Source organism: Dreissena polymorpha, chromosome 8, assembly GCF_020536995.1.
Source record: "Dreissena polymorpha isolate Duluth1 chromosome 8, UMN_Dpol_1.0, whole genome shotgun sequence".
In the NCBI taxonomy this organism is placed as follows: Eukaryota; Metazoa; Mollusca; class Bivalvia; order Myida; family Dreissenidae; genus Dreissena; species Dreissena polymorpha.
The window spans coordinates 33,100,163-33,111,092 of record NC_068362.1 but is presented as its reverse complement, the minus strand read 5'-3'; positions in this window follow the sequence as shown (position 1 = coordinate 33,111,092).

Below are 10,930 nucleotides of genomic sequence, written 5' to 3'. Positions count from 1 at the left end.
GTGATGAACTGTATATAAACTCTGACTTTCACAAAATGACCGCGTATTGACCTGAAACATCGCGGGTTGAAATGCAATGCAAGTAAGTACTAAATATGACAACATAGCCTTTAGTTAAACGCTTTTGCGCTGGTAATTCTCTGAAAATAAAAGGTGAACGCACAAACTGTATTTATGTCGAAAATTGATTGTAAAACTGTTCTATCTATTGGGCCTTTTCATTAGAGATAAAATTGTTTCATGCAGTAAAACAGTATTACATAGACGCGGATATGTTTCCAATGTTCTGGTGTTATACTCAAATCAGCCAATGGAATAAATGAAGTGTATTCATTCGTACCTAGCCGCGGGAAATTTTATTTGAGTATTATTGGACACTTACAAAGGTCAAGTCAGGGTGAAAAGCTGGCTTATTCAGCTTACGCCGAAAAAAAACAAATTAAAAAAAAGTAAATATAACACAGGGGAAATAATTGTACCGCCGCTTGGCTATCATCACGTGGTTTGTTATGAAGGCAGGGATTTAATCCAGCACTGCTGGTTCCAGTCAAATCTCTGCGCGAAGGTGAATACGCATCAACATTTAGGGCATACATGGTCCCTATTTCAAATCCATAACAAAGTATCCTATGTCAAGACATTTATGTCATCAAACCGATACAAAGTGCTGCTAAAACTGTTAGTATGATAACAGTTATCTGATAATTTGCTAAATTCAATTAATTTCAAAATCTTATAATCATAAGCGTGTTTTTCAGTAGAGTGTCTCCATTTGCCATCTGATAATAGAATGTGCAAATGTGCTTTAGATTTCAAACCATTATCATACTTCCTGTTAAAGCGGGGGGGGGGAGCAGTGGGATGGCATGGAGAGAGGTATAATGGACCAGGGCTCGTGCTCACCAAGACAAGTCAAACTTGGCATTAACCATCTTCAAATTGTGTTGTCTGAATTTAGGACTTTTTGCCGCCATAAGAACCATTGATAATAATAAAAACACTTTTAATTACGTTTTTGTATAGAGGACTCTTTTCCGCCATAAGAACCATTTATAGCATGAACATATTCCAAGTCAAAAATATTTGTTGGTTTTAAGTCCATTTTGCATATTTTGAAGTCTTATGATTAGTTGGTGAATACGAGCCCAGGGGTCGTATTCCAGAAGAATCTTAAGTTAAATTTTATTCTTATCTTTAAATTGTGAAATTTTCTTAAGTGTTTCATTTCATATTGCAATAGATATGCACCAAGATATGCATTTAAATAACATCATTATGCGAATGTTATTTTAGGAATACAAAAAAAAAACATGCGTTTCCTTATTTAGTAAAGAGATTCAAAAGATTGTAATTTTGAACTTAAGTGAAATTATTTTAAAGATGTTTCTGGAATACCACCCTAGATGACATTAACCTGCTATTACGCTCTAAATCTTCCCATACGTTGCATTAATGACGTCATCAATGCAGTCTTAATGACGTGTATTACGGTGCTTCGTTGAGGTGGCTTGTTTTGCGATCTCAACCTCTACGTTACAAGTGAGATAATGCTGGGATATCATGCGAAAAAATCGATCGAAACACGACGCAAGATTGCGATAAAACAATACGAAAGTGATATGGGATGTTTCGAGATAACGATGTTAGGCTCCGATTCGAGAACACGAGATAACGATGCGTAGTTGCGTGAATACAATGCAAGATTTCGATGAAAGGTTGCGAGGATGCATCGCGAGATAACGATGCGATTTAACGATATGAGGTTACGAGAATACCATTCGAGATTGCGATGTTACGATGCAAGATCATGTGATTTATTCCCCAAGCTTGAATCTTGTTTCATTTTTTTCGATCTCTGAAAAAAGGGCGACACGACAAAAACACAACAAGGAAACACTAGATTACATCTCGAGATCGCGATATTAATTTCGCAATCTGACATTACAACCGTTCGTTTTCGAATCGTAATTTTTTTTATTCTTCGTATCGTATGCTCGCACTTGAATCCCAAATATCGAAAGTTAAAAAAGAACGCCGTAGTTTTCGACATTAAGATATACGAATGCTAAAATGTTGATTCGATTAACATTTTTCTTGTGTTTTTTTTGTGTGTGTGTTCAAAATGTTATTTTGAAAATACAGTATTCCATGCATGCATGTTATAAATGTTTAAGATTCTGTTCATTTAGTTGAAGGGTGTATATAGACATAGCTGCAATCAAAGCATTCATATACAACACATATTACAAAAACACAACATTTCAAAGAAGCTAACTTGTACGTACTTAGATGTACGCATGTATTAGACTTTCAGTATATAAGTTGCACACACACACACACACACACACATATATATATATATATATATATATATATATATATATATATATTTTTTTTTTTATATATATATTTATATATATATATATATTTTTATATATATATATATATATATATATATATATAATATATATATATATATATATATACTATATATATATATATATCTATATATTTATATATATATATATATATATATATAACCTATATATATATATATATATATATTATATATATATATATATATATATATATATAACCTATGAACTGACTGATTGCATTTTGTATAATTCACTTAAAATGCAGATTAAAAATATAGAGCAAGTATGATTTAGTTCAGTTGATAGATTCTTCGCGCGTATTTGGATTGTTACACTATTATTGGCAGCTGCTATACATTTATTGTCCGCCAATGCCATTGTTGTCGAGCCTTTTATGTGTAGTTTTCGTAATGAAGCGGACGTTTGCACATGCTTGTATGATTTTCCTAATGAGTTTGCTATTGTAAATGTGCATTATGCACGTATCTATGAATTTATGTTATGTATGAACATTGGTTTGTTGGAAATGTTTATACCGTGGTCGATCGTGTGTGGCCTATTGCCTGTACCGTAATCATTTTCGGTATAATGCCTGCCTGTTATAACGTTGTATATCCTTTGTGTGGGATCTTTCCTGCAAGTAATACCGTAATCTTTCTTGTGTGATTTGTTTCCTGCATGTTATACCCAAGTCCATCATTTGTTGTCTATCCCCTGCCTATATATACCGTAGTCCATCCTTTACGGTGTAGTTTCTGCCTGTTAAAACGTAGTATATCCCTGGTGTTGTCAATTTCCTGCAAGTTATACCGTAGTCTGTCTTGAATTATCTATTGACTGCCTGTTATGCCGTAATCTATCTTGTGTTGTCAATTTCCTGCAAGTTATACCGTAGTCTGTCTTGTATTGTCTATTGACTGCCTGTTATACCGTATTCTATCTTGTGTTGTCAATTTCCTGCAAGTTATACCGTAGTCTGTCTTGTATTGTCTATTGACTGCCTGTTATACCGTAGTCTGTCTTGTGTTGTCGATTGACTGCCTGTTATACCGTAACATATATTGTGTTGTCATTTTTCTGCAAGTTATACCGTAGTCTATCTTGTTTTGTCAATTTCCTGCAAGTTATACCGTAATCTATCATGTGTGTTATATTGCCAGCATGTTCATTATAAGATTATGGCTCTGATAAAGTTATACACTAGTGTAAAATTAATATTAAATTATAATTAATCGTAAAACATTAATTTTAGTTGATATCGGTTGGTTGAACGTTCCACGAATTGAACACAAACACATCGAAAAATGACCAACGCTGTGAAACGGGGTTTTAATGCCTGTGCGTAAAGTGTCGTCCCAGATTTGCCTGTGCAATCCGCACAGGCTAATCAGGGACGGCACTATCCGCCTAAACTGGATTTTGCTGAGAAGAGACATTCTGTAAAAATAACATAAAGCGGAAAGTGTCGTCCCTGATAAGCCATTGCTAATCTGGGAAGACACGTTACGCTTAATATAGTAAACATCGTCAAACACTAGATGAATTCAATTATATCGTTACAATTTAATAAAGAATGTGGTTTTCTTCATCAACATTTACCCAACTGGCAATAATTTGCAAAACCTTTCTTAAACCAATAACTTACATTTCAAAAAGACAAAATTATGGATTTCGATAGCCTGTGTATTTTAAAAACTTAAGTCTCGTTTGACAGGTATATGTATGTAAAAAATAATAGTTTGTTTAAATGTCGGGTTGTTTAGGTCTATCATTTAAAAAAGTGTTATGTCTATGTGTGAAATGTTTGAACGGGTTGAATTTTGTTTTGTTTTTATAGTTTATACTTTGACGGTTCTGTGCACACTTAAAAGGTCGGTGTTCACGGTTATACGTTGTGATGTGCATTCTTGAATATCTTTGTGTTCACTTTTGTAACGTATGTGAACACACTTGAACGGTATGTGCAATTTATAAGCGCTAATTCCATACACGTTACAGGTAAGTGGACGGTTTAAAGATGGAATATCAATATCCCACCCGATCCTGTTTTATTAGCAACTACTAGTAGAAACTTATTAGACTTTTTAGACTACTACTACTAATAATAAAAGATGCCTTTCCTACCGCGGTAAAGTTTTAGTACTACTGCCAACACTAATAAAAGATGCTGCCGCTAAACGGTGCTTGTTCATTTGGCGGACAATGGTGTGCCACGTGTGAGGAATTATGCCGTTATTGCATAGCTGATTGTATTTCCTGCCTTTAAAATGCTCGAACGAATATGAACTCTGGATGTTGGGTTTCAATAAATTATAGCAGATTACACGATTTAAGCACAATTTGATACCTATGACGAGAATTCAGTTTAGTGCTACTTTTAAAATAACTATATAAAATATATAGTTTCCGGTTATGTAGTATTATGAATAAATATTTTCGAGATATCGCTGTTCTTTTTTACAAATGATATTATTTTTAATTAAATTTGCCTGCGCAGTGATAAGCATTTAAAAGCTATTGGAGTGGTTCGATTGCGCTTCAGCTTTACGTAAAGTCTTATCTGGCCGCAAAGTATACCTTTCTGAAAGGCGCTTATACAGTCAATCGTCTGATAATGCTGACGTACCGGCGTTCGCGGAAGAAACGTGTCTGTGTTATTTTAATTATAGAATACAAATAATTATGGGATAATAAAGTGATCAGCCTAAATTAACTAAACATCATGCCAATGATCCGGAAGCTTCTATTAAAACTGTCTACAAGGGGAAAAGCCGGCGAACAGTAGGCCTACATGTCACCGAGAAGTGGGGCAGTAGCGGTCCATACAATAACCGAAAAGCACCGAAAAGCACCGAAAAGCACTCAATTTCTCTCTATATATATGCAATATATCGTTTTTAGTGTATGTTAACGAGTTTAATTAGTAATAAATGGTTATATGATTGTATGTTTATACTACATTGTGCCCAAAATGGAAAATATCGGCAATTACCGACCGAAAAGCACTTCATGTGGAAACCGAAAAGCACTCAATTTCTCGCTATATATATGGATATTTGCGTTTCTATTGGGTGTAAACGGATTGAATTAGTTATAAATGGTTATATTTCATGCACATTTATACTACCTTGGGTTTATAACGAGGTATTAATGCCCGAAATTGGATAAATATCGGCAATATACCGACCGAAAAGCACTTCATGTGAAGACCGAAAAGCACTCAATTTCTCGCTATATATATGAATATTGGCGTTTCTATTGGGTGTAAACGGAGTGAATTAGTTATAAATGGTTATATTTCATGCACATTTATACTACCTTGGGTTTATAACGAGGTATTAATGCCCGAAATTGGATAAATATCGGCAATATACCGACCGAAAAGCACTTCACGTGACGACCGAAAAGCACTCAATTTCTCGCTATATATATGAATATTTGCGTTTCTTTTGGGTGTAAACGGATTGAATTAGTTATACATGGTTATATTTCATGCACATTTATACTACCTTGGGTTTATAACGAGGTATTAATGCCCGAAATTGGATAAATATCGGCAATATACCGACCGAAAAGCACTTCATGTGAAGACCGAAAAGCACTCAATTTCTCGCTATATATATATAATATTTGCGTTCCTATTATGTGTAAACGGTTTAAATTAGTTATAAATGGTATATTGCATGCATATTTATACTACCTTGTGTTTATAACGAGGTATTAATGCCTGAAATTGGATAAATATCGGCAATATACCGACCGAAAAGCACTTCATGTGAAGACCGAAAAGCACTCAATTTCTCGCTATATATGTGAATATTTGCGTTTCTATTGGGTGTTAACGGATTGAATTAGTTATAAATGGTTATATTTCATGCATATTTATACTACCTTGGGTTTATTATGAGGTATTAAGCCCCAAAATTGGATAAATATCGGCAATATACCGACCGAAAAGCACTTCATGTGAAGACCGAAAAGCACTCAATTTTTCGCTATATATATAATATTTGCGTTCCTATTATGTGTAAACGGTTTAAATTAGTTATAAATGATATATTGCATGCATATTTATACTACCTTGTGTTTATAACGAGGTATTAATGCCCGAAATTGGATAAATATCGGCAATATACCGACCGAAAAGCACTTCATGTGAAGACCGAAAAGCACTCAATTTCTCGCTATATATGTGAATATTTGCGTTTCTATTGGGTGTAAACGGATTGAATTAGTTATAAATGGTTATATTTCATGCATATTTATACTACCTTGGGTTTATTATGAGGTATTAAGCCCCAAAATTGGATAAATATCGGCAATATACCGACCGAAAAGCACTTCATGTGAAGACCGAAAAGCACTCAATTTCTCGCTATATATATGAATAGTTGCGTTTCTATTGGGTGTAAACGGATTGAATTAGTTATAAATGGTTATATTTCATGCACATTTATACTACCTTGGGTTTATAACGAGGTATTAATGCCCGAAATTGGATAAATATCGGCAATATACCGACCGAAAAGCACTTCATGTGAAGACCGAAAAGCACTCAATTTCTCGCTATATATATGAATAGTTGCGTTTCTATTGGGTGTAAACGGATTGAATTAGTTATAAATGGTTATATTTCATGCACATTTATACTACCTTGGGTTTATAACGAGGTATTAATGCCCGAAATTGGATAAATATCGGCAATATACCGACCGAAAAGCACTTCATGTGAAGACCGAAAAGCACTCAATTTCTCGCTATATATATATAATATTTGCGTTCCTATTATGTGTAAACGGTTTAAATTAGTTATAAATGGTATATTGCATGCATATTTATACTACCTTGTGTTTATTATGCGGTATTAATGCCCAAAATTGGTTAAATATCGGCAATATACCGACCGAAAAGCACTCCCGCGACAGCAGAGAATCACCGAAAAGCACTCAAGTTCTCTATATATACATGCAAGTTAACTATAAGGGCCGATTTTAATGGATTGAAAAGATGTACATATTTATTTAGTCAAAGTCTGTTCATATTGAAACTTAATTTTAATGTCTGAAGTCATCATTAACAACTTGTGAACGAACGGCCGGTACGCTTCTTTAATCAGCACAAAGCAGTTTGGAAATAGATTTTCGCACCTTCAATTAATTATATTCCAGATAATGATGAGAAGTTGCGTTATGATCGGTGCCTTTAATTCATGTCCGAACAGTGCGGCTCGTGTGAATTAATGTACAGTTTTGTTGATTTACATGTGCTCAATTAATTATTCGATGTACGATGTGAATCTAATCTTAGTTTTAGTGCAGATTCGTTCATACGACACAAAGACACTATTTTATGTTACGGATCTTTTCGGTTTAGAGGACTGAGACATTCATGTTAAAAATCGAATATAATATATATTTTTTTATAAAAAACAGGTAGCAAGTTATAAATATATCGGCAAAGTACCAACCGAAAAGCATTTCATGGTGTTTATCATCTTATACGTAAATTGATGTATATGTTTTAAGTATTTCTAATTGACGTGAAACTCTTGAATAGAAATTGCAGCATGACTTTTAGTTAATGTGCTCTGTATTAATAATAGCGATTTTAATTGAAGATACAAAAAAATCAACATGTACACTTGAAATTCAATAGCTCCCCAAATGAGTGCAGAAAAAACAACGTGTCAACGTGTCACGTATATTTCAGGCACGGGCACAATCACACTTTATTAGCGCCGTCTTTAAACCCTTTTAATCTCTAAAGAACAGATTAATTTGACCTTAATTAACAAAATTAACAAAATTATTTTAACTAATGCAAGCTAGAATTAATATGTGACTACTTGCTATACAATCAGTACCATTCGAAAATGGATCGTATTTAATTGTGGTTACTCCTTTGAACTTATGTTGACGGCCGACTTTTAGAATAGCTAGTGCCAGTAATAAATGTATTTCTTTAAATTCACATGTTGTTTTTTTAAGATATGAAAGATGCAAATGTGTCTTACTTATATTGTTTTCTGGTATTTAATCTATCTTATATATATGTGACTACGTGCTAATTTTTGGAGAAATGAAAAATTCAAATGTGTCTTATATATATTTTATCCATGTATCATGTGTATTCAGTTTTCATGCGAAAATATATCTTATTTCTTAATTTCCACCATCACACTTTATTAGCGCAGCGCCGACTCAGTAAACTAATTAATGTAATAAAAAAAAGTGCAACGGTGAGGTGGATCAATTGTTAGTGCACACCACTTCAGCAATAAATGAAAGTTATTTTGGCTGTAAATCCGATATTTCCAATACAGTAGCCATGTTCCTGTGTATTGAGATGATAAGATCACCACAGCAGGTTGCTAATACACAGTGTAAACTGAAATGAAAACAGTTATTTTGGCTGTAATTCCAATTCCAGTACAGTAGCCATGTTCCTGTGTATTGAACTGATAAGATCACCACAGCAGGTTGCTAATACACCGTGTAGACTTCCACTGTTTTATTATAGTAATTGTTATTTACCTGCTTGGAATAAATGGTGTATTCATTCGGGTCTGATGGTGTATTGTAAAATATATAATTCTGATAAGAAACAGTAGCACACAACAGGAATTTGGTTGATAAAAATAACTGATGTATTTATTGAAAGTGAAATTTGCCCAGAATAGTTGTATAAAATTTTTCGTCTAGCGGCCAAGTGCATTAATCCCGATCGCTGTTGGGTATTTTACTGTTTAGTAACACCTTAATACCATCATTTTTAAACTGATAACGGAAATAAAGAAATATCTTTTTTTTGGTAAGTATACGTGCTTGAATTAATGTTACATCTTTCATTGGAGATACATTGCGGCAGAGTTCTAGTTCGCAGCGTAATCAAGCTCCGTGTAATCGGTATCCTACAATAAATAAGTTTTTAATTATGTGTAATTTAATTCGCAACATTGCTTATCTCAACGTTCAATGGCCCGCGCACTTCACAAAATTTTAAAACATCATTATTGTTAAGTGTACATGCTTGATATATTCATAAATAGCAGTTTTTTAAAAACAATCGGACTTTAACCTTTAATTTGATGCAAATGAACAGAAGAACTGATGTATTTATTTAACGTGAATAACATTTTGAACTAAAAATGTTTTGAATTAATGTTAATGCAAAAAAATAAATCTATAACATTATACCGCTGTTGGGTATTTTACTGTTAGTAACGCTCGATTGGTCATTGTCGGCTCGGGTAAAACTTACATGTACCCCGGGTACTCTTAAGTAACTCATACTCATGTTGATGCAGTTTTTCTTAACAGAAGTTTGTTTAAGATAATCGTTAGCGCGTTTTACGACATCGGATTTTGGGCGGGAAATACAACTGGGGTACAGTCTAATATCGACCGGGTACATGTAGGTAGTACCCGAGCCGACAATGACCAATCGAGCGTTAGTAAGCCATTAATACATACATTTTTAAAATGTGAACGGAAATAGGGAAATATCGTTTTTTGAGAAGTTTACGCGCTTGATTAAATGTTAGCTGTAGAAATTTAGTCAACTCTTCGGGACACCCTCTTTTTACAATCAGAATGATGAACTGACAAATGACCAAGCAACGGCTTCTGAGGCAGACAAAACTGTAACATTGTTTAGTGGGAAATTAAACCCCATTTCTATCATATTGACGCGTGTGCGCAGCGGGTAATCAGATTGCGCGCTGCGTGTATTAAGACTATCGCACCTTCAATCGGATGCTATTTAATTAACACCCCGCTGATAAGATAACAGTATTAACACCTTCGATCAGTTGTGTTGTAATTAAAACTCACTGATAGTTTACCTGTGCATTCCGTTGATATTTATATCTGAAAATAAATGAAACACGATTTAAATGCCCCGTCGTATAGATTTCTTTACAAATCTTAATGATAATCATACCTGGTTTTTTATCATTGTTCACATTTGTTATTATAATCATGATCTTGAATTTTATAACTTTTGTACCTTCTTTGCATATGTCTATGTAACATAGTTGTATCTTTGTTTATTTTGTTTAATCTATCTTTTATTCGAACTTTACTACCTTCTTTGCATATGTATATGTAACATAGTTGTATGTATAGTTTATCCATTTTTATTCTATGTTTTTTATATTATGTACCACTTATTAGTTAGTATGTACCATATATTTATATACACATTGCGTCCCATATGCCGGTGTATGTCCTGGATTTTTTTTTACATATCATTACTTTCTATAATCATAATCTGATTTGAACTTGAGGGTAACATAATCATTGACAGACAAGCTTATCTTAAGCTGTGCAGTTTTATTTCATTACAAACAGCTGCAAATATTTAATTTCTTGTTTATACAAATGGGACTATTTCCGTTTTTTTTATTTCTTGCATAAATTTTCGGGAATATTTCGGCCTTTTTTTTCAAAATTTGGCTCTTACAAGAGGTGGCCTCCACGTGGCAAGAGCTGGGCAACATATTCATTATGTTGGCAAACTACCTCATGTATATATGAGTCGTGTTCTGGGAA